Genomic DNA, 26,532 nt, shown 5'->3' with positions numbered 1-26,532 from the left:
TCAATATAGGAGAAAACAGAGTGAAACCTAAAAATTCAAACTGTTACTGGAAACGAACGCTTCAACGTAGAAGAACGAAATGTGGGGAACCAAGTCGCCTTAGTGTACTGATCATTACCTGAAAGTATCATCCAGTTCGGGTGAAAAACTTTTTGCTGAGATTTCTGGAGATTCGTAATTTTTGGAAGCTTGGCAACCCCATTCCATGAAAGTGTTTCTCGCCAGTCACTGCTTAGGGCTACATCAAGAGGAAACAAAACATAGAGAGAGAACGTGAAACTACTTTATTGTGTCAAGTTTCAAGAAGCTAGCACAAACCGTGTTGGATAGAGTTCCAAATACATCTATCAATATAGGAGTAAACAGAGTGAAACCTAAAAATTCAAACTGTTACTGGAAACGATCGTTTCAACGTAGAAGAACGAAATTTGGTGAAGCAAGTGGGCTTAGTGTACTGATCATTACCTGAAATTATCATCCAGTTTGGGTGAAAAACTATTTGCTGAGATTTCTGGAGATTCGTAATTTTTGGAAGCTTGGCAACCCCTTTCCATGAAAGTGTTTCTCGCCAGTCACTGCTTAGGGCTACATCAAGAGGAAACAAAACATAGAGATAGAACGTAAAACTACTTTATTGTGTCAACTTTCAAGAAGCTAGCACAAACCGTGTTGGATTTAGAGTTCCAAATACATCTATCAATATAGGAGAAAACAGAGTGAAACCTAAAAATTCAAACTGTTACTGGAAACTAATGCTTCAACATAGAAGTACTAAATTTGGGGACCAAGTCGCCTTAGTGTACTGATCATTACCTGAAAGTATCATCCAGTTTGGGTGAAAAAATATTTGCTGAGATTTCTGGAGATTCGTAGTTTTTGGAAGCTTGGCAACCCCTTTCCATGAAAATGTTTCTCGCCAGTCACTGCTTAGGGCTACATCAAGAGGAAACAAAACATAGAGATAGAACGTGAACCTAGTTCATTGTGTCAAGTTTCAAGAAGCTAGCACAAACCGTGTTGGATTTAGAGTTCCAAAAACATCTATCAATATAGGAGTAAACAGAGTGAAACCTAAAAATTCAAACTGTTACTGGAAACGAGCGCTTCAACGTAGAAGAACGAAATTTGGTGAAGCAAGTGGGGTTAGTGTACTGATCATTACCTGAAAGTATCATCCAGTTTGGATGAAAAAGTATTTGCTGAGATTTCTGGAGATTCGTAATTTTCGGAAGCTTGGCAACCCCTTTCCATGAAAGTGTTTCTCGCCAGTCACTGCTTAGGGCTACATCAAGAGGAAACAATACATAGAGATAGAACGTGAAACTAATTTATTGTGTCAAGTTTCAAGAAGCTAGCACAAGCCGTGTTGGATTTAGAGTTCCAAATACATCTATCAATATAGGAGAAAACAGAGTGAAACCTAAAAATTCAAACTGTTACTGGAAACGAGTGCTTCAACATAGAAAAACTAAATTTGGGGAACCAAGTCGCCTTAGTGTACTGATCATTACCTGAAATTATCATCCAGTTTGGGTGAAAAAATATTTGCTGAGATTTCTGGAGATTCGTAATTTTTGGAAGCTTGGCAACCCCTTTCCATGAAAGTGTTTCTCGCCAGTCACTGCTTAGGGCTACATCAAAAGGAAACAAAACATAGAGATAGAACGTGAAACTAATTCATTGTGTCAAGTTTCAAGAAGCTAGCACAAACCGTGTTGGATTTAGAGTTCCAAATACATCTATCAATATAGGAGTAAACAGAGTGAAACCTAAAAATTCAAACTGTTACTGGAAACGAACGCTTCAACATAGAAGAACGAAATTTGGGGAACCAAGTTGCCTTAGTGTACTGATCATTACCTGAAAGTATCATCCAGTTTGGGTGAAAAAGTATTTGCTGAGATTTCTGGAGATTCGTAATTTTTGGAAGCTTGGCAACCCCTTTCCATGAAAGTGTTTCTCGCCAGTCACTGCTTAGGGCTACATCAAGAGGAAACAAAACATAGAGATAGAACATAAAACTACTTTATTCTGTCAAGTTTCAAGAAGCTAGCACAAACACTGTTGGATTTAGAGTTCCAAATACATCTATCAATATAGGAGAAAACAGAGTGAAACCTAAAAATTCAAACTGTTACTGGAAACGAACACTTCAACGTAGAAGAACGAAATGTGGGGAACCAAGTCGCCTTAGTGTACTGATCATTACCTGAAAGTATCATCCAGTTTGGGTGAAAAAGTATTTGCTGAGATTTCTGGAGATTCGTAATTTTTGGAAGCTTGGCAACCCCTTTCCATGAAAGTGTTTCTCGCCAGTCACTGCTTAGGGCTACAGCAAGAGGAAAAAAAACATAGAGATAGAACGTGAAACTACTTTATTCTGTCAAGTTTCAAGAAGCTAGCACAAACCGTGTTGGATTTAGAGTTCCAAATACATCTATCAATATAGGAGAAAACAGAGTGAAACCTAAAAATTCAAACTGTTACTGGAAACGAATGCTTCAACATAGAAGAACGAAATTTTGGGAACCAAGTCGCCTTAGTGTACTGATCATTACCTGAAAGTATCATCCAGTTTGGGTGAAAAAATATTTGCTGAGATTTCTGGAGATTCGTAGTTTTTGGAAGCTTGGCAACCCCTTTCCATGAAAATGTTTCTCGCCAGTCACTGCTTAGGGCTACATCAAGAGGAAACAAAACATAGAGATAGAACGTGAACCTAGTTCATTGTGTCAAGTTTCAAGAAGCTAGCACAAACCGTGTTGGATTTAGAGTTCCAAAAACATCTATCAATATAGGAGTAAACAGAGTGAAACCTAAAAATTCAAACTGTTACTGGAAACGAACGCTTCAACGTAGAAGAACGAAATTTGGTGAAGCAAGTGGGGTTAGTGTACTGATCATTACCTGAAAGTATCATCCAGTTTGGATGAAAAAGTATTTGCTGAGATTTCTGGAGATTCGTAATTTTTGGAAGCTTGGCAACCCCTTTCCATGAAAGTGTTTCTCGCCAGTCACTGCTTAGGGCTACATCAAGAGGAAACAATACATAGAGATAGAACGTGAAACTAATTTATTGTGTCAAGTTTCAAGAAGCTAGCACAAGCCGTGTTGGATTTAGAGTTCCAAATACATCTATCAATATAGGAGAAAACAGAGTGAAACCTAAAAATTCAAACTGTTACTGGAAACGAGTGCTTCAACATAGAAAAACTAAATTTGGGGAACCAAGTCGCCTTAGTGTACTGATCATTACCTGAAAGTATCATCCAGTTTGGGTGAAAAAGTATTTGCTGAGATTTCTGGAGATTCGTAATTTTTGGAAGCTTGGCAACCCCTTTCCATGAAAGTGTTTCTCGCCAGTCACTGCTTAGGGCTACATCAAGAGGAAACAAAACATAGAGATAGAACGTAAAACTACTTTATTGTGTCAAGTTTCAAGAAGCTAGCAGAAACCGTGTTGGAATTAGAGTTCCAAATACATCTATCAATATAGGAGAAAACAGAGTGAAACCTAAAAATTCAAACTGTTACTGGAAACGATCGTTTCAACGTAGAAGAACGAAATTTGGTGAAGCAAGTGGGCTTAGTGTACTGATCATTACCTGAAATTATCATCCAGTTTGGGTGAAAAACTATTTGCTGAGATTTCTGGAGATTCGTAATTTTTGGAAGCTTGGCAACCCCTTTCCTTGAAAGTGTTTCTCGCCAGTCACTGCTTAGGGCTACATCAAGAGGAAACAAAACATAGAGATAGAACATAAAACTACTTTATTGTGTCAACTTTCAAGAAGCTAGCACAAACCGTGTTGGATTTAGAGTTCCAAATACATCTATCAATATAGGAGAAAACAGAGTGAAACCTAAAAATTCAAACTGTTACTGGAAACGAACGCTTCAACGTAGAAGAACGTAATGTGGGGAACCAAGTCGCCTTAGTGTACTGATCATTACCTGAAAGTATCATCCAGTTTGGGTGAAAAAGTATTTGCTGAGATTTCTGGAGATTCGTAATTTTTGGAAGCTTGGCAACCCCTTTCCATGAAAGTGTTTCTCGCCAGTCACTGCTTAGGGCTACATCAAGAGGAAACAAAACATAGAGATAAAACGTAAAACTACTTTATTGTGTCAAGTTTCAAGAAGCTAGCACAAACCGTGTTGGATTTAGAGTTCCAAATACATCTATCAATATAGGAGAAAACAGAGTGAAACCTAAAAATTCAAACTGTTACTGGAAACGAACACTTCAACGTAGAAGAACGAAATGTGGGGAACCAAGTCGCCTTAGTGTACTGATCATTACCTGAAAGTATCATCCAGTTTGGGTGAAAAAATATTTGCTGAGATTTCTGGAGATTCGTAATTTTTGGAAGCTTGGCAACCCCTTTCCATGAAAGTGTTTCTCGCCAGTCACTACTTAGGGCTACATCAAGAGGAAACAAAACATAGAGATAGAACGTGAAACTAATTCATTGTGTCAAGTTTCAAGAAGCTAGCACAAACCGTGTTGGATTTAGAGTTCCAAATATATCTATCAATATAGGAGTAAACAGAGTGAAACCTAAAAATTCAAACTGCTACTGGAAACGAACGCTTCAATGTAGAAGAACGAAATTTGGTGAAGCAAGTGGGCTTAGTGTACTGATCATTACCTGAAAGTATCATCCAGTTTGGGTGAAAAAGTATTTGCTGAGATTTCTGGAGATTCGTAATTTTTGGAAGCTTGGCAACCCCTTTCCATGAAAGTATTTCTCGCCAGTCACTGCTTAGGGCTACATCGAGGGGAAACAAAACATAGAGATAGAACGTGAAACTACTTTATTGTGTCAAGTTTCAAGAAGCTAGCACAAACCGTGTTGGATTTAGAGTTCCAAATACATCTATCAATATAGGAGAAAACAGAGTGAAACCTAAAAATTCAAACTGTTACTGGAAACGAACGCTTCAACGTAGAAGAACGTAATGTGGGGAACCAAATCGCCTTAGTGTACTGATCATTACCTGAAAGTATCATCCAGTTTGGGTGAAAAACTTTTTGCTGAGATTTCTGGAGATTCGTAATTTTTGGAAGCTTGGCAACCCCTTTCCATGAAAGTGTTTCTCGCCAGTCACTGCTTAGGGCTACATCAAGAGGAAACAAAAAATAGAGATAGAACGTGAAACTAATTCATTGTGTCAAGTTTCAAGAAGGTAGCACAAACCGTGTTGGATTTAGAGTTCCAAATACATCTATCAATATAGGAGAAAACAGAGTGAAACCTAAAAATTCAAACTGTTACTGGCAACGAAAGCTTCAACATAGAAGAACGAAATTTTGGGAACCAAGTCGCCTTAGTGTACTGATCATTACCTGAAAGTATCATCCAGTTTGGGTGAAAAAGTATTTGCTGAGATTTCTGGAGATTCGTAATTTTTGGAAGCTTGGCAACCCCTTTCCATGAAAGTGTTTCTCGCCAGTCACTGCTTAGGGCTACATCAAGAGGAAACAAAACATAGAGATAGAACGTGAAACTACTTTATTGTGTCAAGTTTCAAGAAGCTAGCACAAACCGTGTTGGATAGAGTTCCAAATACATCTATCAATATAGGAGTAAACAGAGTGAAACCTAAAAATTCAAACTGTTACTGGAAACGATCGTTTCAACGTAGAAGAACGAAATTTGGTGAAGCAAGTGGGCTTAGTGTACTGATCATTACCTGAAATTATCATCCAGTTTGGGTGAAAAACTATTTGCTGAGATTTCTGGAGATTCGTAATTTTTGGAAGCTTGGCAACCCCTTTCCTTGAAAGTGTTTCTCGCCAGTCACTGCTTAGGGCTACATCAAGAGGAAACAAAACATAGAGATAGAACGTAAAACTACTTTATTGTGTCAACTTTCAAGAAGCTAGCACAAACCGTGTTGGATTTAGAGTTCCAAATACATCTATCAATATAGGAGAAAACAGAGTGAAACCTAAAAATTCAAACTGTTACTGGAAACGAACGCTTCAACGTAGAAGAACGTAATGTGGGGAACCAAGTCGCCTTAGTGTACTGATCATTACCTGAAAGTATCATCCAGTTTGGGTGAAAAAGTATTTGCTGAGATTTCTGGAGATTCGTAATTATTGGAAGCTTGGCAACCCCTTTCCATGAAAGTGTTTCTCGCCAGTCACTGCTTAGGGCTACATCAAGAGGAAACAAAACATAGAGATAGAACGTAAAACTACTTTATTGTGTCAAGTTTCAAGAAGCTAGCACAAACCGTGTTGGATTTAGAGTTCCAAATACATCTATCAATATAGGAGAAAACAGAGTGAAACCTAAAAATTCAAACTGTTACTGGAAACGAACACTTCAACGTAGAAGAACGAAATGTGGGGAACCAAGTCGCCTTAGTGTACTGATCATTACCTGAAAGTATCATCCAGTTTGGGTGAAAAAGTATTTGCTGAGATTTCTGGAGATTCGTAATTTTTGGAAGCTTGGCAACCCCTTTCCATGAAAGTGTTTCTCGCCAGTCACTGCTTAGGGCTACAGCAAGAGGAAACAAAACATAGAGATAGAACGTGAAACTACTTTATTCTGTCAAGTTTCAAGAAGCTAGCACAAACCGTGTTGGATTTAGAGTTCCAAATACATCTATCAATATAGGAGAAAACAGAGTGAAACTTAAAAATTCAAACTGTTACTGGAAACGAATGCTTCAACATAGAAGAACGAAATTTTGGGAACCAAGTCGCCTTAGTGTACTGATCATTACCTGAAAGTATCATCCAGTTTGGGTGAAAAAGTATTTGCTGAGATTTCTGGAGATTCGTAATTTTTGGAAGCTTGGCAACCCCTTTCCATGAAAGTGTTTCTCGCCAGTCACTGCTTAGGGCTACATCAAGAGGAAACAAAACATAGAGATAGAATGTAAAACTACTTTATTGTGTCAAGTTTCAAGAAGCTAGCAGAAACCGTGTTGGAATTAGAGTTCCAAATACATCTATCAATATAGGAGAAAACAGAGTGAAACCTAAAAATTCAAACTGTTACTGGAAATGAATGCTTCAACATAGAAGAACTAAATTTGGGGACCAAGTCGCCTTAGTGTACTGATCATTACCTGAAAGTATCATCCAGTTTGGGTGAAAAAATATTTGCTGAGATTTCTGGAGATTCGTAGTTTTTGGAAGCTTGGCAACCCCTTTCCATGAAAATGTTTCTCGCCAGTCACTGCTTAGGGCTACATCAAGAGGAAACAAAACATAGAGATAGAACGTGAAACTAATTCATTGTGTCAAGTTTCAAGAAGCTAGCACAAACCGTGTTGGATTTAGAGTTCCAAAAACATCTATCAATATAGGAGTAAACAGAGTGAAACCTAAAAATTCAAACTGTTACTGGAAACGAACGCTTCAACGTAGAAGAACGAAATTTGGTGAAGCAAGTAGGGTTAGTGTACTGATCATTACCTGAAAGTATCATCCAGTTTGGATGAAAAAGTATTTGCTGAGATTTCTGGAGATTCGTAATTTTTGGAAGCTTGGCAACCCCTTTCCATGAAAGTGTTTCTCGCCAGTCACTGCTTAGGGCTACATCAAGAGGAAACAATACATAGAGATAGAACGTGAAACTAATTTATTGTGTCAAGTTTCAAGAAGCTAGCACAAGCCGTGTTGGATTTAGAGTTCCAAATACATCTATCAATATAGGAGAAAACAGAGTGAAACCTAAAAATTCAAACTGTTACTGGAAACGAATGTTTCAACATAGAAAAACTAAATTTGGGGAACCAAGTCGCCTTAGTGTACTGATCATTACCTGAATGTATCATCCAGTTTGGGTGAAAAAATATTTGCTGAGATTTCTGGAGATTCGTAATTTTTGGAAGCTTGGCAACCCCTTTCCATGAAAGTGTTTCTCGCCAGTCACTGCTTAGGGCTACATCAAGAGGAAACAAAACATAGAGATAGAACGTGAAACTAATTCATTGTGTCAAGTTTCAAGAAGCTAGCACAAACCGTGTTGGATTTAGAGTTCCAAATACATCTATCAATATAGGAGTAAACAGAGTGAAACCTAAAAATTCAAACTGTTACTGGAAACGAACGCTTCAACATAGAAGAACGAAATTTGGGGAACCAAGTTGCCTTAGTGTACTGATCATTACCTGAAAGTATCATCCAGTTTGGGTGAAAAAGTATTTGCTGAGATTTCTGGAGATTCGTAATTTTTGGAAGCTTGGCAACCCCTTTCCATGAAAGTGTTTCTCGCCAGTCACTGCTTAGGGCTACATCAAGAGGAAACAAAACATAGAGATAGAACATAAAACTACTTTATTGTGTCAAGTTTCAAGAAGCTAGCACAAACCGTGTTGGATTTAGAGTTCCAAATACATCTATCAATATAGGAGTAAACAGAGTGAAACCTAAAAATTCAAACTGTTACTGGAAACGATCGCTTCAACGTAGAAGAACGAAATTTGGTGACGCAAGTGGGCTTAGTGTACTGATCATTACCTGAAAGTATCATCCAGTTTGGGTGAAAAACTATTTGCTGAGATTTCTGGAGATTCGTAATTTTTGGAAGCTTGGCAACCCCTTTCCTTGAAAGTGTTTCTCGCCAGTCACTGCTTAGGGCTACATCAAGAGGAAAAAAAACATAGAGATAGAACATAAAACTACTTTATTGTGTCAAGTTTCAAGAAGCTAGCACAAACCGTGTTGGATTTAGAGTTCCAAATACATCTATCAATATAGGAGAAAACAGAGTGAAACCTAAAAATTCAAACTGTTACTGGAAACGAACACTTCAACGTAGAAGAACGAAATGTGGGGAAGCAAGTCGCCTTAGTGTACTGATCATTACCTGAAAGTATCATCCAGTTTGGGTGAAAAAGTATTTGCTGAGATTTCTGGAGATTCGTAATTTTTGGAAGCTTGGCAACCCCTTTCCATGAAAGTGTTTCTCGCCAGTCACTGCTTAGGGGTACAGCAAGAGGAAACAAAACATAGAGATAGAACGTGAAACTACTGTACTGTGTCAAGTTTCAAGAAGCTAGCACAAACCGTGTTGGATTTAGAGTTCGAAATACATCTATCAATATAGGAGAAAACAGAGTGAAACCTAAAAATTCAAACTGTTACTGAAAACGAATGCTTCAACATAGAAGAACGAAATTTTGGGAACCAAGTCGCCTTAGTGTACTGATCATTACCTGAAAGTATCATCCAGTTTGGGTGAAAAAGTATTTGCTGAGATTTCTGGAGATTCGTAATTTTTGGAAGCTTGGCAACCCCTTTCCATGAAAGTGTTTCTCGCCAGTCACTGCTTAGGGCTACTTCAAGAGGAAACAAAACATAGAGATAGAACGTAAAACTACTTTATTGTGTCAAGTTTCAAGAAGCTAGCAGAAACCGTGTTGGAATTAGAGTTCCAAATACATCTATCAATATAGGAGAAAACAGAGTGAAACCTAAAAATTCAAACTGTTACTGGAAACGATCGTTTCAACGTAGAAGAACGAAATTTGGTGAAGCAAGTGGGCTTAGTGTACTGATCATTACCTGAAATTATCATCTAGTTTGGGTGAAAAAATATTTGCTGAGATTTCTGGAGATTCGTAATTTTTGGAAGCTTGGCAACCCCTTTCCTTGAAAGTGTTTCTCGCCAGTCACTGCTTAGGGCTACATCAAGAGGAAACAAAACATAGAGATAGAACGTAAAACTACTTTATTGTGTCAACTTTCAAGAAGCTAGCACAAACCGTGTTGGATTTAGAGTTCCAAATACATCTATCAATATAGGAGAAAACAGAGTGAAACCTAAAAATTCAAACTGTTACTGGAAACGAACGCTTCAACGTAGAAGAACGTAATGTGGGGAACCAAGTCGCCTTACTGTACTGATCATTACCTGAAAGTATCATCCAGTTTGGGTGAAAAAGTATTTGCTGAGATTTCTGGAGATTCGTAATTTTTGGAAGCTTGGCAACCCCTTTCCATGAAAGTGTTTCTCGCCAGTCACTGCTTAGGGCTACATCAAGAGGAAACAAAACATAGAGATAGAACGTGAAACTAATTCATTGTGTCAAGTTTCAAGAAGCTAGCACAAACCGTGTTGGATTTAGAGTTCCAAAAACATCTATCAATATAGGAGTAAACAGAGTGAAACCTAAAAATTCAAACTGTTACTGGAAACGAACGCTTCAACGTAGAAGAACGAAATTTGGTGAAGCAAGTAGGGTTAGTGTACTGATCATTACCTGAAAGTATCATCCAGTTTGGATGAAAAAGTATTTGCTGAGATTTCTGGAGATTCGTAATTTTTGGAAGCTTGGCAACCCCTTTCCATGAAAGTGTTTCTCGCCAGTCACTGCTTAGGGCTACATCAAGAGGAAACAATACATAGAGATAGAACGTGAAACTAATTTATTGTGTCAAGTTTCAAGAAGCTAGCACAAGCCGTGTTGGATTTAGAGTTCCAAATACATCTATCAATATAGGAGAAAACAGAGTGAAACCTAAAAATTCAAACTGTTACTGGAAACGAATGTTTCAACATAGAAAAACTAAATTTGGGGAACCAAGTCGCCTTAGTGTACTGATCATTACCTGAATGTATCATCCAGTTTGGGTGAAAAAATATTTGCTGAGATTTCTGGAGATTCGTAATTTTTGGAAGCTTGGCAACCCCTTTCCATGAAAGTGTTTCTCGCCAGTCACTGCTTAGGGCTACATCAAGAGGAAACAAAACATAGAGATAGAACGTGAAACTAATTCATTGTGTCAAGTTTCAAGAAGCTAGCACAAACCGTGTTGGATTTAGAGTTCCAAATATATCTATCAATATAGGAGTAAACAGAGTGAAACCTAAAAATTCAAACTGCTACTGGAAACGAACGCTTCAATGTAGAAGAACGAAATTTGGTGAAGCAAGTGGGCTTAGTGTACTGATCATTACCTGAAAGTATCATCCAGTTTGGGTGAAAAAGTATTTGCTGAGATTTCTGGAGATTCGTAATTTTTGGAAGCTTGGCAACCCCTTTCCATGAAAGTATTTCTCGCCAGTCACTGCTTAGGGCTACATCGAGGGGAAACAAAACATAGAGATAGAACGTGAAACTACTTTATTGTGTCAAGTTTCAAGAAGCTAGCACAAACCGTGTTGGATTTAGAGTTCCAAATACATCTATCAATATAGGAGAAAACAGAGTGAAACCTAAAAATTCAAACTGTTACTGGAAACGAACGCTTCAACGTAGAAGAACGTAATGTGGGGAACCAAATCGCCTTAGTGTACTGATCATTACCTGAAAGTATCATCCAGTTTGGGTGAAAAACTTTTTGCTGAGATTTCTGGAGATTCGTAATTTTTGGAAGCTTGGCAACCCCTTTCCATGAAAGTGTTTCTCGCCAGTCACTGCTTAGGGCTACATCAAGAGGAAACAAAAAATAGAGATAGAACGTGAAACTAATTCATTGTGTCAAGTTTCAAGAAGGTAGCACAAACCGTGTTGGATTTAGAGTTCCAAATACATCTATCAATATAGGAGAAAACAGAGTGAAACCTAAAAATTCAAACTGTTACTGGCAACGAAAGCTTCAACATAGAAGAACGAAATTTTGGGAACCAAGTCGCCTTAGTGTACTGATCATTACCTGAAAGTATCATCCAGTTTGGGTGAAAAAGTATTTGCTGAGATTTCTGGAGATTCGTAATTTTTGGAAGCTTGGCAACCCCTTTCCATGTAAGTGTTTCTCGCCAGTCACTGCTTAGGGCTACATCAAGAGGAAACAAAACATAGAGATAGAACGTGAAACTACTTTATTGTGTCAAGTTTCAAGAAGCTAGCACAAACCGTGTTGGATAGAGTTCCAAATACATCTATCAATATAGGAGTAAACAGAGTGAAACCTAAAAATTCAAACTGTTACTGGAAACGATCGTTTCAACGTAGAAGAACGAAATTTGGTGAAGCAAGTGGGCTTAGTGTACTGATCATTACCTGAAATTATCATCCAGTTTGGGTGAAAAACTATTTGCTGAGATTTCTGGAGATTCGTAATTTTTGGAAGCTTGGCAACCCCTTTCCTTGAAAGTGTTTCTCGCCAGTCACTGCTTAGGGCTACATCAAGAGGAAACAAAACATAGAGATAGAACGTAAAACTACTTTATTGTGTCAACTTTCAAGAAGCTAGCACAAACCGTGTTGGATTTAGAGTTCCAAATACATCTATCAATATAGGAGAAAACAGAGTGAAACCTAAAAATTCAAACTGTTACTGGAAACGAACGCTTCAACGTAGAAGAACGTAATGTGGGGAACCAAGTCGCCTTAGTGTACTGATCATTACCTGAAAGTATCATCCAGTTTGGGTGAAAAAGTATTTGCTGAGATTTCTGGAGATTCGTAATTATTGGAAGCTTGGCAACCCCTTTCCATGAAAGTGTTTCTCGCCAGTCACTGCTTAGGGCTACATCAAGAGGAAACAAAACATAGAGATAGAACGTAAAACTACTTTATTGTGTCAAGTTTCAAGAAGCTAGCACAAACCGTGTTGGATTTAGAGTTCCAAATACATCTATCAATATAGGAGAAAACAGAGTGAAACCTAAAAATTCAAACTGTTACTGGAAACGAACACTTCAACGTAGAAGAACGAAATGTGGGGAACCAAGTCGCCTTAGTGTACTGATCATTACCTGAAAGTATCATCCAGTTTGGGTGAAAAAGTATTTGCTGAGATTTCTGGAGATTCGTAATTTTTGGAAGCTTGGCAACCCCTTTCCATGAAAGTGTTTCTCGCCAGTCACTGCTTAGGGCTACAGCAAGAGGAAACAAAACATAGAGATAGAACGTGAAACTACTTTATTCTGTCAAGTTTCAAGAAGCTAGCACAAACCGTGTTGGATTTAGAGTTCCAAATACATCTATCAATATAGGAGAAAACAGAGTGAAACTTAAAAATTCAAACTGTTACTGGAAACGAATGCTTCAACATAGAAGAACGAAATTTTGGGAACCAAGTCGCCTTAGTGTACTGATCATTACCTGAAAGTATCATCCAGTTTGGGTGAAAAAGTATTTGCTGAGATTTCTGGAGATTCGTAATTTTTGGAAGCTTGGCAACCCCTTTCCATGAAAGTGTTTCTCGCCAGTCACTGCTTAGGGCTACATCAAGAGGAAACAAAACATAGAGATAGAACGTAAAACTACTTTATTGTGTCAAGTTTCAAGAAGCTAGCAGAAACCGTGTTGGAATTAGAGTTCCAAATACATCTATCAATATAGGAGAAAACAGAGTGAAACCTAAAAATTCAAACTGTTACTGGAAATGAATGCTTCAACATAGAAGAACTAAATTTGGGGACCAAGTCGCCTTAGTGTACTGATCATTACCTGAAAGTATCATCCAGTTTGGGTGAAAAAATATTTGCTGAGATTTCTGGAGATTCGTAGTTTTTGGAAGCTTGGCAACCCCTTTCCATGAAAATGTTTCTCGCCAGTCACTGCTTAGGGCTACATCAAGAGGAAACAAAACATAGAGATAGAACGTGAAACTAATTCATTGTGTCAAGTTTCAAGAAGCTAGCACAAACCGTGTTGGATTTAGAGTTCCAAAAACATCTATCAATATAGGAGTAAACAGAGTGAAACCTAAAAATTCAAACTGTTACTGGAAACGAACGCTTCAACGTAGAAGAACGAAATTTGGTGAAGCAAGTAGGGTTAGTGTACTGATCATTACCTGAAAGTATCATCCAGTTTGGATGAAAAAGTATTTGCTGAGATTTCTGGAGATTCGTAATTTTTGGAAGCTTGGCAACCCCTTTCCATGAAAGTGTTTCTCGCCAGTCACTGCTTAGGGCTACATCAAGAGGAAACAATACATAGAGATAGAACGTGAAACTAATTTATTGTGTCAAGTTTCAAGAAGCTAGCACAAGCCGTGTTGGATTTAGAGTTCCAAATACATCTATCAATATAGGAGAAAACAGAGTGAAACCTAAAAATTCAAACTGTTACTGGAAACGAATGTTTCAACATAGAAAAACTAAATTTGGGGAACCAAGTCGCCTTAGTGTACTGATCATTACCTGAATGTATCATCCAGTTTGGGTGAAAAAATATTTGCTGAGATTTCTGGAGATTCGTAATTTTTGGAAGCTTGGCAACCCCTTTCCATGAAAGTGTTTCTCGCCAGTCACTGCTTAGGGCTACATCAAGAGGAAACAAAACATAGAGATAGAACGTGAAACTAATTCATTGTGTCAAGTTTCAAGAAGCTAGCACAAACCGTGTTGGATTTAGAGTTCCAAATACATCTATCAATATAGGAGTAAACAGAGTGAAACCTAAAAATTCAAACTGTTACTGGAAACGAACGCTTCAACATAGAAGAACGAAATTTGGGGAACCAAGTTGCCTTAGTGTACTGATCATTACCTGAAAGTATCATCCAGTTTGGGTGAAAAAGTATTTGCTGAGATTTCTGGAGATTCGTAATTTTTGGAAGCTTGGCAACCCCTTTCCATGAAAGTGTTTCTCGCCAGTCACTGCTTAGGGCTACATCAAGAGGAAACAAAACATAGAGATAGAACATAAAACTACTTTATTGTGTCAAGTTTCAAGAAGCTAGCACAAACCGTGTTGGATTTAGAGTTCCAAATACATCTATCAATATAGGAGTAAACAGAGTGAAACCTAAAAATTCAAACTGTTACTGGAAACGATCGCTTCAACGTAGAAGAACGAAATTTGGTGACGCAAGTGGGCTTAGTGTACTGATCATTACCTGAAAGTATCATCCAGTTTGGGTGAAAAACTATTTGCTGAGATTTCTGGAGATTCGTAATTTTTGGAAGCTTGGCAACCCCTTTCCTTGAAAGTGTTTCTCGCCAGTCACTGCTTAGGGCTACATCAAGAGGAAACAAAACATAGAGATAGAACATAAAACTACTTTATTGTGTCAAGTTTCAAGAAGCTAGCACAAACCGTGTTGGATTTAGAGTTCCAAATACATCTATCAATATAGGAGAAAACAGAGTGAAACCTAAAAATTCAAACTGTTACTGGAAACGAACACTTCAACGTAGAAGAACGAAATGTGGGGAAGCAAGTCGCCTTAGTGTACTGATCATTACCTGAAAGTATCATCCAGTTTGGGTGAAAAAGTATTTGCTGAGATTTCTGGAGATTCGTAATTTTTGGAAGCTTGGCAACCCCTTTCCATGAAAGTGTTTCTCGCCAGTCACTGCTTAGGGGTACAGCAAGAGGAAACAAAACATAGAGATAGAACGTGAAACTACTGTACTGTGTCAAGTTTCAAGAAGCTAGCACAAACCGTGTTGGATTTAGAGTTCGAAATACATCTATCAATATAGGAGAAAACAGAGTGAAACCTAAAAATTCAAACTGTTACTGAAAACGAATGCTTCAACATAGAAGAACGAAATTTTGGGAACCAAGTCGCCTTAGTGTACTGATCATTACCTGAAAGTATCATCCAGTTTGGGTGAAAAAGTATTTGCTGAGATTTCTGGAGATTCGTAATTTTTGGAAGCTTGGCAACCCCTTTCCATGAAAGTGTTTCTCGCCAGTCACTGCTTAGGGCTACTTCAAGAGGAAACAAAACATAGAGATAGAACGTAAAACTACTTTATTGTGTCAAGTTTCAAGAAGCTAGCAGAAACCGTGTTGGAATTAGAGTTCCAAATACATCTATCAATATAGGAGAAAACAGAGTGAAACCTAAAAATTCAAACTGTTACTGGAAACGATCGTTTCAACGTAGAAGAACGAAATTTGGTGAAGCAAGTGGGCTTAGTGTACTGATCATTACCTGAAATTATCATCTAGTTTGGGTGAAAAAATATTTGCTGAGATTTCTGGAGATTCGTAATTTTTGGAAGCTTGGCAACCCCTTTCCTTGAAAGTGTTTCTCGCCAGTCACTGCTTAGGGCTACATCAAGAGGAAACAAAACATAGAGATAGAACGTAAAACTACTTTATTGTGTCAACTTTCAAGAAGCTAGCACAAACCGTGTTGGATTTAGAGTTCCAAATACATCTATCAATATAGGAGAAAACAGAGTGAAACCTAAAAATTCAAACTGTTACTGGAAACGAACGCTTCAACGTAGAAGAACGTAATGTGGGGAACCAAGTCGCCTTACTGTACTGATCATTACCTGAAAGTATCATCCAGTTTGGGTGAAAAAGTATTTGCTGAGATTTCTGGAGATTCGTAATTTTTGGAAGCTTGGCAACCCCTTTCCATGAAAGTGTTTCTCGCCAGTCACTGCTTAGGGCTACATCAAGAGGAAACAAAACATAGAGATAGAACGTAAAACTACTTTATTGTGTCAAGTTTCAAGAAGCTAGCACAAACCGTGTTGGATTTAGAGTTCCAAATACATCTATCAATATAGGAGAAAACAGAGTGAAACCTAAAAATTCAAACTGTTACTGGAAACGAACACTTCAACGTAGAAGAACGAAATGTGGGGAACCAAGTCGCCTTAGTGTACTGATCATTACCTGAAAGTATCATCCAGTTTGGGTGAAAAAATATTTGCTGAGATTTCTGGAGATTCGTAATTTTTGGAAGCTTGGCAACCCCTTTCCATGAAAGTGTTTCTCGCCAGTCACTGCTTAGGGCTACATCAAGAGGAAACAAAACATAGAGATAGAACGTGAAACTAATTCATTGTGTCAAGTTTCAAGAAGCTAGCACAAACCGTGTTGGATTTAGAGTTCCAAATACATCTATCAATATAGGAGTAAACAGAGTGAAACCTAAAAATTCAAACTGCTACTGGAAACGAACGCTTCAATGTAGAAGAACGAAATTTGGTGAAGCAAGTGGGCTTAGTGTACTGATCATTACCTGAAAGTATCATCCAGTTTGGGTGAAAAAGTATTTGCTGAGATTTCTGGAGATTCGTAATTTTTGGAAGCTTGGCAACCCCTTTCCATGAAAGTGTTTCTCGCCAATCACTGCTTAGGGCTACATCGAGGGGAAACAAAACATAGAGATAGAACGTGAAACTACTTTATTATGTCAAGTTTCAAGAAGCTAGCACAAACCGTGTTGGATTTAGAGTTCCAAATACATCTATCAATATAGGAGAAAACAGAGTGAAACCTAAAAATTCAAACTGTTACTGGAAACGAACGCTTCAACGTAGAAGAACGTAATGTGGGGAACCAAATCGCCTTAGTGTACTGATCATTACCTGAAAGTATCATCCAGTTTGGGTGAAAAAGTATTTGCTGAGATTTCTGGAGATTCGTAATTTTTGGAAGCTTGGCAACCCCTTTCCATGAAAGTGTTTCTCGCCAGTCACTGCTTAGGGCTACATCAAGAGGAAACAAAACATAGAGATAGAACGTGAAACTAATTCATTGTGTCAAGTTTCAAGAAGGTAGCACAAACCGTGTTGGATTTAGAGTTCCAAATACATCTATCCATATAGGAGAAAACAGAGTGAAACCTAAAAATTCAAACTGTTACTGGAAACGAAAGGTTCAACATAGAAGAACGAAATTTTGGGAACAAAGTCGCCTTAGTGTACTGATCATTACCTGAAAGTATCATCCAGTTTGGGTGAAAAAGTATTTGCTGAGATTTCTGGAGATTCGTAATTTTTGGAAGCTTGGCAACCCCTTTCCATGAAAGTGTTTCTCGCCAGTCACTGCTTAGGGCTACAGCAAGAGGAAACAAAACATAGAGATAGAACGTGAAACTACTTTATTGTGTCAAGTTTCAAGAAGCTAGCACAAACCGTGTTGGATTTAGAGTTCCAAATACATCTATCAATATAGGAGAAAACAGAGTGAAACCTAAAAATTCAAACTGTTAATGGAAACGAACGCTTCAACGTAGAAGAACGTAATGTGGGCCACCAAGTCGCCTTAGTGTACTGATCATTACCTGAAAGTATCATCCAGTTTGGGTGAAAAAGTATTTGCTGAGATTTCTGGAGATTCGTAATTTTTGGAAGCTTGGCAACCCCTTTCCATGAAAGTGTTTCTCGCCAGTCACTGCTTAGGGCTACATCAAGAGGAAACAAAACATAGAGATAGAACGTGAAACTACTTTATTGTGTCAAGTTTCAAGAAGCTAGCACAAACCGTGTTGGATTTAGAGTTCCAAATATATCTATCAATATAGGAGAAAACAGAGTGAAACCTAAAAATTCAAACTGTTACTGGAAACGAACGCTTCAACGTAGAAGAACGTAATGTGGGGAACCAAGTCGCCTTAGTGTACTGATCATTACCTGAAAGTATCATCCAGTTTGGGTGAAAAAGTATTTGCTGAGATTTCTGGAGATTCGTAATTTTTGGAAGCTTGGCAACCCCTTTCCATGAAAGTGTTTCTCGCCAGTCACTGCTTAGGGCTACAGCAAGAGGAAACAAAACATTGAGATAGAACGTGAAACTACTTTATTGTGTCAAGTTTCAAGAAGCTAGCACAAACCGTGTTGGATTTAGAGTTCCAAATACATCTATCAATATAGGAGAAAACAGAGTGAAACCTAAAAATTCAAACTGTTACTGGAAACGAATGCTTCAACATAGAAGAACGAAATTTTGGGAACCAAGTCGCCTTAGTGTACTGATCATTACCTGAAAGTATCATCCAGTTTGGGTGAAAAACTATTTGCTGAGATTTCTGGAGATTCGTAATTTTTGGAAGCTTGGCAACCCCTTTCCATGAAAGTGTTTCTCGCCAGTCACTGCTTAGGGCTACATCAAGAGGAAACAAAACATAGAGATAGAACGTGAAACTACTTTATTGTGTCAAGTTTCAAGAAGCTAGCACAAACCGTGTTGGATTTAGAGTTCCAAATACATCTATCAATATAGGAGAAAACAGAGTGAAACCTAAAAATTCAAACTGTTACTGGAAACGAACGCTTCAACGTAGAAGAACGTAATGTGGGGAACCAAGTCGCCTTAGTGTACTGATCATTACCTGAAAGTATCATCCAGTTTGGGTGAAAAAGTATTTGCTGAGATTTCTGGAGATTCGTAATTTTTGGAAGCTTGGCAACCCCTTTCCATGAAAGTGTTTCTCGCCAGTCACTGCTTAGGGCTACAGCAAGAGGAAACAAAACATAGAGATAGAACGTGAAACTACTTTATTGTGTCAAGTTTCAAGAAGCTAGCACAAACCGTGTTGGATTTAGAGTTCCAAATACATCTATCAATATAGGAGAAAACAGAGTGAAACCTAAAAATTCAAACTGTTACTGGAAACGAACGCTTCAACCTAGAAGAACGAAATGTGTGGAACCAAGTCGCCTTAGTGTACTGATCATTACCTGAAAGTATCATCCAGTTTGGGTGAAAAAGTATTTGCTGAGATTTCTGGAGATTCGTAATTTTTGGAAGCTTGGCAACCCCTTTCCATGAAAGTGTTTCTCGCCAGTCACTGCTTAGGGCTACAGCAAGAGGAAACAAAACATAGAGATAGAACGTGAAACTACTTTATTCTGTCAAGTTTCAAGAAGCTAGCACAAACCGTGTTGGATTTAGAGTTCCAAATACATCTATCCATATAGGAGAAAACAGAGTGAAACCTAAAAATTCAAACTGTTACTGGAAACGAACGCTTCAACGTAGAAGAACGAAATGTGGGGAACCAAGTCGCCTTAGTGTACTGATCATTACCTGAAAGTATCATCCAGTTTGGGTGAAAAAGTATTTGCTGAGATTTCTGGAGATTCATAATTTTTGGAAGCTTGGCAACCCCTTTCCATGAAAGTGTTTCTCGCCAGTCACTGCTTAGGGCTACATCAAGAGGAAACAAAACATAGAGATAGAACGTGAAACTAATTCATTGTGTCAAGTTTCAAGAAGCTAGCACAAACCGTGTTGGATTTAGAGTTCCAAATACATCTATCAATATAGGAGTAAACAGAGTGAAACCTAAAAATTCAAACTGTTACTGGAAACGAACGCTTCAACGTAGAAGAACGAAATTTGGTGAAGCAAGTGGGCTTAGTGTACTGATCATTACCTGAAAGTATCATCCAGTTTGGGTGAAAAAGTATTTGCTGAGATTTCTGGAGATTCGTAATTTTTGGAAGCTTGGCAACCCCTTTCCATGAAAGTGTTTCTCGCCAGTCACTGCTTAGGGCTACATCAAGAGGAAACAAAACATAGAGATAGAACGTGAAACTACTGTACTGTGTCAAGTTTCAAGAAGCTAGCATAAACCGTGTTGGATTTAGAGTTCCAAATACATCTATCAATATAGGAGTAAACAGCGTGAAACCTAAAAATTCAAACTGTTACTGGAAACGAACGCTTCAACATAGAAGAACGAAATTTGGGAAACCAAGTCGCCTTAGTGTACTGATCATTACCTGAAAGTATCATCCAGTTTGGGTGAAAAAGTATTTGCTGAGATTTCTGGAGATTCATAATTTTTGGAAGCTTGGCAACCCCTTTCCATGAAAGTGTTTCTCGCCAGTCACTGCTTAGGGCTACAGCAAGAGGAAACAAAACATAGAGATAGAACGTAAAACTACTTTATTGTGTCAACTTTCAAGAAGCTAGCACAAACCGTGTTGGATTTAGAGTTCCAAATACATCTATCAATATAGGAGAAAACAGAGTGAAACCTAAAAATTCAAACTGTAACTGGAAACGAACGCTTCAACATAGAAGAACGAAATTTTGGGAACCAAGTCGGCTTAGTGTACTGATCATTACCTGAAAGTATCATCCAGTTTGGGTGAAAAAGTATTTGCTGAGATTTCTGGAGATTCGTAATTTTTGGAAGCTTGGCAACTCCTTTCCATGAAAGTGTTTCTCGCCAGTCACTGCTTATGGCTACATCAAGAGGAAACAAAACATAGAGATAGAACGTAAAACTACTTTATTGTGTCAAGTTTCAAGAAGCTAGCACAAACCGTGTTGGATTTAGAGTTCCAAATACATCTATCAATATAGGAGAAAACAGAGTGAAACCTAAAAATTCAAACTGTTACTGGAAACGAACGCTTCAACGTAGAAGAACGAAATTTTGGGAACCAAGTCGCCTTAGTGTACTGATCATTACCTGAAAGTATCATCCAGTTTGGGTGAAAAAGTATTTGCTGAGATTTCTGGAGGTTCGTAATTTTTGGAAGCTTGGCAACCCCTTTCCATGAAAGTGTTTCTCGCCAGTCACTGCTTAGGGCTACATCAAGAGGACACAAAATATAGAGATAGAACGTAAAACTACTTTATTGTGTCAAGTTTCAAGAAGCTAGCACAAACCGTGTTGGATTTAGAGTTCCAAATACATCTATCAATATAGGAGAAAACAGAGTGAAACCTAAAAATTCAAACTGTTACTGGAAACGAACGCTTCAACGAAGAAGAACGAAATATGGGGAACCAAGTCGCCTTAGTGTACTGATCATTACCTGAAAGTATCATCCAGTTTGGGTGAAAAAGTATTTGCTGAGATTTCTGGAGATTCGTAATTTTTGGAAGCTTGGCAACCCCTTTCCATGAAAGTGTTTCTCGCCAGTCACTGCTTAGGGCTACATCAAGAGGAAACAAAACATAGAGATAGAACGTGAAACTACTTTATTGTGTCAAGTTTCAAGAAGCTAGCACAAACTGTGTTGGATTTAGAGTTCCAAATACATCTATCAATATAGGAGAAAACAGAGTGAAACCTAAAAATTCAAACTGTTACTGGAAACGAATGCTTCAACATAGAAGAACGAAATTTTAGGAACCAAGTCGCCTTAGTGTACTGATCATTACCTGAAAGTATCATCCAGTTTGGGTGAAAAAGTATTTGCTGAGATTTCTGGAGATTCGTAATTTTTGGAAGCTTGGCAACCCCTTTCCATGAAAGTGTTTCTCGCCAGTCACTGCTTAGGGCTACAGCAAGAGGAAACAAAACATAGAGATAGAACGAGAAACTACTTTATTGTGTCAAGTTTCAAGAAGCTAGCACAAACCGTGTTGGATTTAGAGTTCCAAATACATCTATCCATATAGGAGAAAACAGAGTGAAACCTAAAAATTCAAACTGTTACTGGAAACGAACGCTTCAACGTAGAAGAACGAAATGTGGGGAACCAAGTCGCCTTAGTGTGCTGATCATTACCTGAAAGTATCATCCAGTTTGGGTGAAAAAGTATTTGCTGAGATTTCTGGAGATTCGTAATTTTTGGAAGCTTGGCAACCCCTTTCCATGAAAGTGTTTCTCGCCAGTCACTGCTTAGGGCTACAGCAAGAGGAAACAAAACATAGAGATAGAACGTGAAACTACTTTATTGTGTCAAGTTTCAAGAAGCTAGCACAAACCGTGTTGGATTTAGAGTTCCAAATACATCTATCAATATAGGAGAAAACAGAGTGAAACCTAAAAATTCAAACTGTAACTGGAAACGAACGCTTCAACATAGAAGAACGAAATTTTGGGAACCAAGTCGCCTTAGTGTACTGATCATTACCTGAAAGTATCATCCAGTTTGGGTGAAAAAGTATTTGCTGAGATTTCTGGAGATTCGTAATTTTTGGAAGCTTGGCAACCCCTTTAAATGAAAGTGTTTCTCGCCAGTCACTGCTTAGGGCTACATCAAGAGGAAACAAAACATAGAGATAGAACGTAAAACTACTTTATTGTGTCAAGTTTCAAGAAGCTAGCAGAAACCGTGTTGGAATTAGAGTTCCAAATACATCTATCAATATAGGAGAAAACAGTGAAACCTAAAAATTCAAACTGTTACTGGAAACGAACGCTTCAACGTAGAAGAACGTAATGTGGGGAACCAAGTCGCCTTAGTGTACTGATCATTACCTGAAAGTATCATCCAGTTTGGGTGAAAAAGTATTTGCTGAGATTTCTGGAGATTCGTAATTTTTGGAAGCTTGGCAACCCCTTTCCATGAAAGTGTTTCTCGCCAGTCACTGCTTAGGGCTACAGCAAGAGGAAACAAAACATAGAGATAGAACGTGAAACTACTTTATTGTGTCAAGTTTCAAGAAGCTAGCACAAACCGTGTTGGATTTAGAGTTCCAAATACATCTATCAATATAGGAGAAAACAGAGTGAAACCTAAAAATTCAAACTGTTACTGGAAACGAATGCTTCAACATAGAAGAACGAAATTTTGGGAACCAAGTCGCCTTAGTGTACTGATCATTACCTGAAAGTATCATCCAGTTTGGGTGAAAAAGTATTTGCTGAGATTTCTGGAGATTCGTAATTATTGGAAGCTTGGCAACCCTTTTCCATGAAAGTGTTTCTCGCCAGTCACTGCTTAGGGCTACATCAAGAGGAAACAAAACATAGAGATAGAACGTGAAACTACTTTATTGTGTCAAGTTTCAAGAAGCTAGCACAAACCGTGTTGGATTTAGAGTTCCAAATACATCTATCAATATAGGAGAAAACAGAGTGAAACCTAAAAATTCAAACTGTTACTGGAAACGAACGCTTCAACGTAGAAGAACGTAATGTGGGGAACCAAGTCGCCTTAGTGTACTGATCATTACCTGAAAGTATCATCCCGTTTGGGTGAAAAAGTATTTGCTGAGATTTCTGGAGATTCGTAATTTTTGGAAGCTTGGCAACCCCTTTCCATGAAAGTGTTTCTCGCCAGTCACTGCTTAGGGCTACATCAAGAGGAAACAAAACATAGTGATAGAACGTGAAACTAATTCATTGTGTCAAGTTTCAAGAAGCTAGCACAAACCGTGTTGGATTTAGAGTTCCAAATACATCTATCAATATAGGAGTAAACAGAGTGAAACCTAAAAATTCAAACTGCTACTGGAAACGAACGCTTCAATGTAGAAGAACGAAATTTGGTGAAGCAAGTGGGCTTAGTGTACTGATCATTACCTGAAAGTATCATCCAGTTTGGGTGAAAAAGTATTTGCTGAGATTTCTGGAGATTCGTAATTTTTGGAAGCTTGGCAACCCCTTTCCATGAAAGTGTTTCTCGCCAGTCACTGCTTAGGGCTACATCGAGGGGAAACAAAACATAGAGATAGAACGTGAAACTACTTTATTATGTCAAGTTTCAAGAAGCTAGCACAAACCGTGTTGGATTCAGAGTTCCAAATGCATCTATCAATATAGGAGAAAACAGAGTGAAACCTAAAAATTCAAACTGTTACTGGAAACGAACGCTTCAACGTAGAAGAACGTAATGTGGGGAACCAAATCGCCTTAGTGTACTGATCATTACCTGAAAGGATCATCCAGTTTGGGTGAAAAAGTATTTGCTGAGATTTCTGGAGATTCGTAATTTTTGGAAGCTTGGCAACCCCTTTCCATGAAAGTGTTTCTCGCCAGTCACTGCTTAGGGCTACATCAAGAGGAAACAAAACATAGAGATAGAATGTGAAACTAATTCATTGTGTCAAGTTTCAAGAAGGTAGCACAAACCGTGTTGGATTTAGAGTTCCAAATACATCTATCAATATAGGAGAAAACAGAGTGAAACCTAAAAATTCAAACTGTTACTGGAAACGAACGCTTCAACGAAGAAGAACGAAATATGGGGAACCAAGTCGCCTTAGTGTACTGATCATTACCTGAAAGTATCATCCAGTTTGGGTGAAAAAGTATTTGCTGAGATTTCTGGAGATTCGTAATTTTTGGAAGATTGGCAACCCCTTTCCATGAAAGTGTTTCTCGCCAGTCACTGCTTAGGGCTACATCAAGAGGAAACAAAACATAGAGATAGAACGTGAAACTACTTTATTGTGTCAAGTTTCAAGAAGCTAGCACAAACCGTGTTGGATTTAGAGTTCCAAATACATCTATCAATATAGGAGAAAACAGAGTGAAACCTAAAAATTCAAACTGTTACTGGAAACGAATGCTTCAACATAGAAGAATGAAATTTTAGGAACCAAGTCGCCTTAGTGTACTGATCATTACCTGAAAGTATCATCCAGTTTGGGTGAAAAAGTATTTGCTGAGATTTCTGGAGATTCGTAATTGTTGGAAGTTTGGCAACCCCTTTCCATGAAAGTGTTTCTCGCCAGTCACTGCTTAGGGCTACAGCAAGAGGAAACAAAACATAGAGATAGAACGAGAAACTACTTTATTGTGTCAAGTTTCAAGAAGCTAGCACAAACCGTGTTGGATTTAGAGTTCCAAATACATCTATCCATATAGGAGAAAACAGAGTGAAACCTAAAAATTCAAACTGTTACTGGAAACGAACGCTTCAACGTAGAAGAACAAAATGTGGGGAACCAAGTCGCCTTAGTGTGCTGATCATTACCTGAAGGTATCATCCAGTTTGGGTGAAAAAGTATTTGCTGAGATTTCTGGAGATTCGTAATTTTTGGAAGCTTGGCAACCCCTTTCCATGAAAGTGTTTCTCGCCAGTCACTGCTTAGGGCTACAGCAAGAGGAAATAAAACATAGAGATAGAACGTGAAACTACTTTATTGTGTCAAGTTTCAAGAAGCTAGCACAAACCGTGTTGGATTTAGAGTTCCAAATACGTCTATCAATATAGGAGAAAACAGAGTGAAACCTAAAAATTCAAACTGTAACTGGAAACGAACGCTTCAACATAGAAAAACGAAATTTTGGGAACCAAGTCGCCTTAGTGTACTGATCATTACCTGAAAGTATCATCCAGTTTGGGTGAAAAAGTATTTGCTGAGATTTCTGGAGATTCGTAATTTTTGGAAGCTTGGCAACCCCTTTAAATGAAAGTGTTTCTCGCCAGTCACTGCTTAGGGCTACATCAAGAGGAAACAAAACATAGAGATAGAAAGTAAAACTACTTTATTGTGTCAAGTTTCAAGAAGCTAGCAGAAACCGTGTTGGAATTAGAGTTCCAAATACATCTATCAATATAGGAGAAAACAGTGAAACCTAAAAATTCAAACTGTTACTGGAAACGAACGCTTCAACGTAGAAGAACGTAATGTGGGGAACCAAGTCGCCTTAGTGTACTGATCATTACCTGAAAGTATCATCCAGTTTGGGTGAAAAAGTATTTGCTGAGTTTTATGGAGATTCGTAATTTTTGGAAGCTTGGCAACCCCTTTCCATGAAAGTGTTTCTCGCCAGTCACTGCTTAGGGCTACAGCAAGAGGAAACAAAACATAGAGATAGAACGTGAAACTACTTTATTGTGTCAAGTTTCAAGAAGCTAGCACAAACCGTGTTGGATTTAGAGTTCCAAATACATCTATCAATATAGGAGAAAACAGAGTGAAACCTAAAAATTCAAACTGTTACTGGAAAGGAATGCTTCAACATAGAAGAACGAAATTTTGGGAACCAAGTCGCCTTAGTGTACTGATCATTACCTGAAAGTATCATCCAGTTTGGGTGAAAAAGTATTTGCTGAGATTTCTGGAGATTCGTAATTTTTGGAAGCTTGGCAACCCCTTTCCATGAAAGTGTTTCTCGCCAGTCACTGCTTAGGGCTACATCAAGAGGAAACAAAACATAGAGATAGAACGTGAAAATACTTTATTCTGTCAAGTTTCAAGAAGCTAGCACAAACCGTGTTGGATTTAGAGTTCCAAATACATCTATCAATATAGGAGAAAACAGAG

This window comes from Spermophilus citellus (assembly GCF_964194105.1).
Source record: "Spermophilus citellus genome assembly, chromosome: 8".
Lineage (NCBI taxonomy): Eukaryota > Metazoa > Chordata > Mammalia > Rodentia > Sciuridae > Spermophilus > Spermophilus citellus.
Note: the sequence above shows the minus strand (reverse complement) of the source record.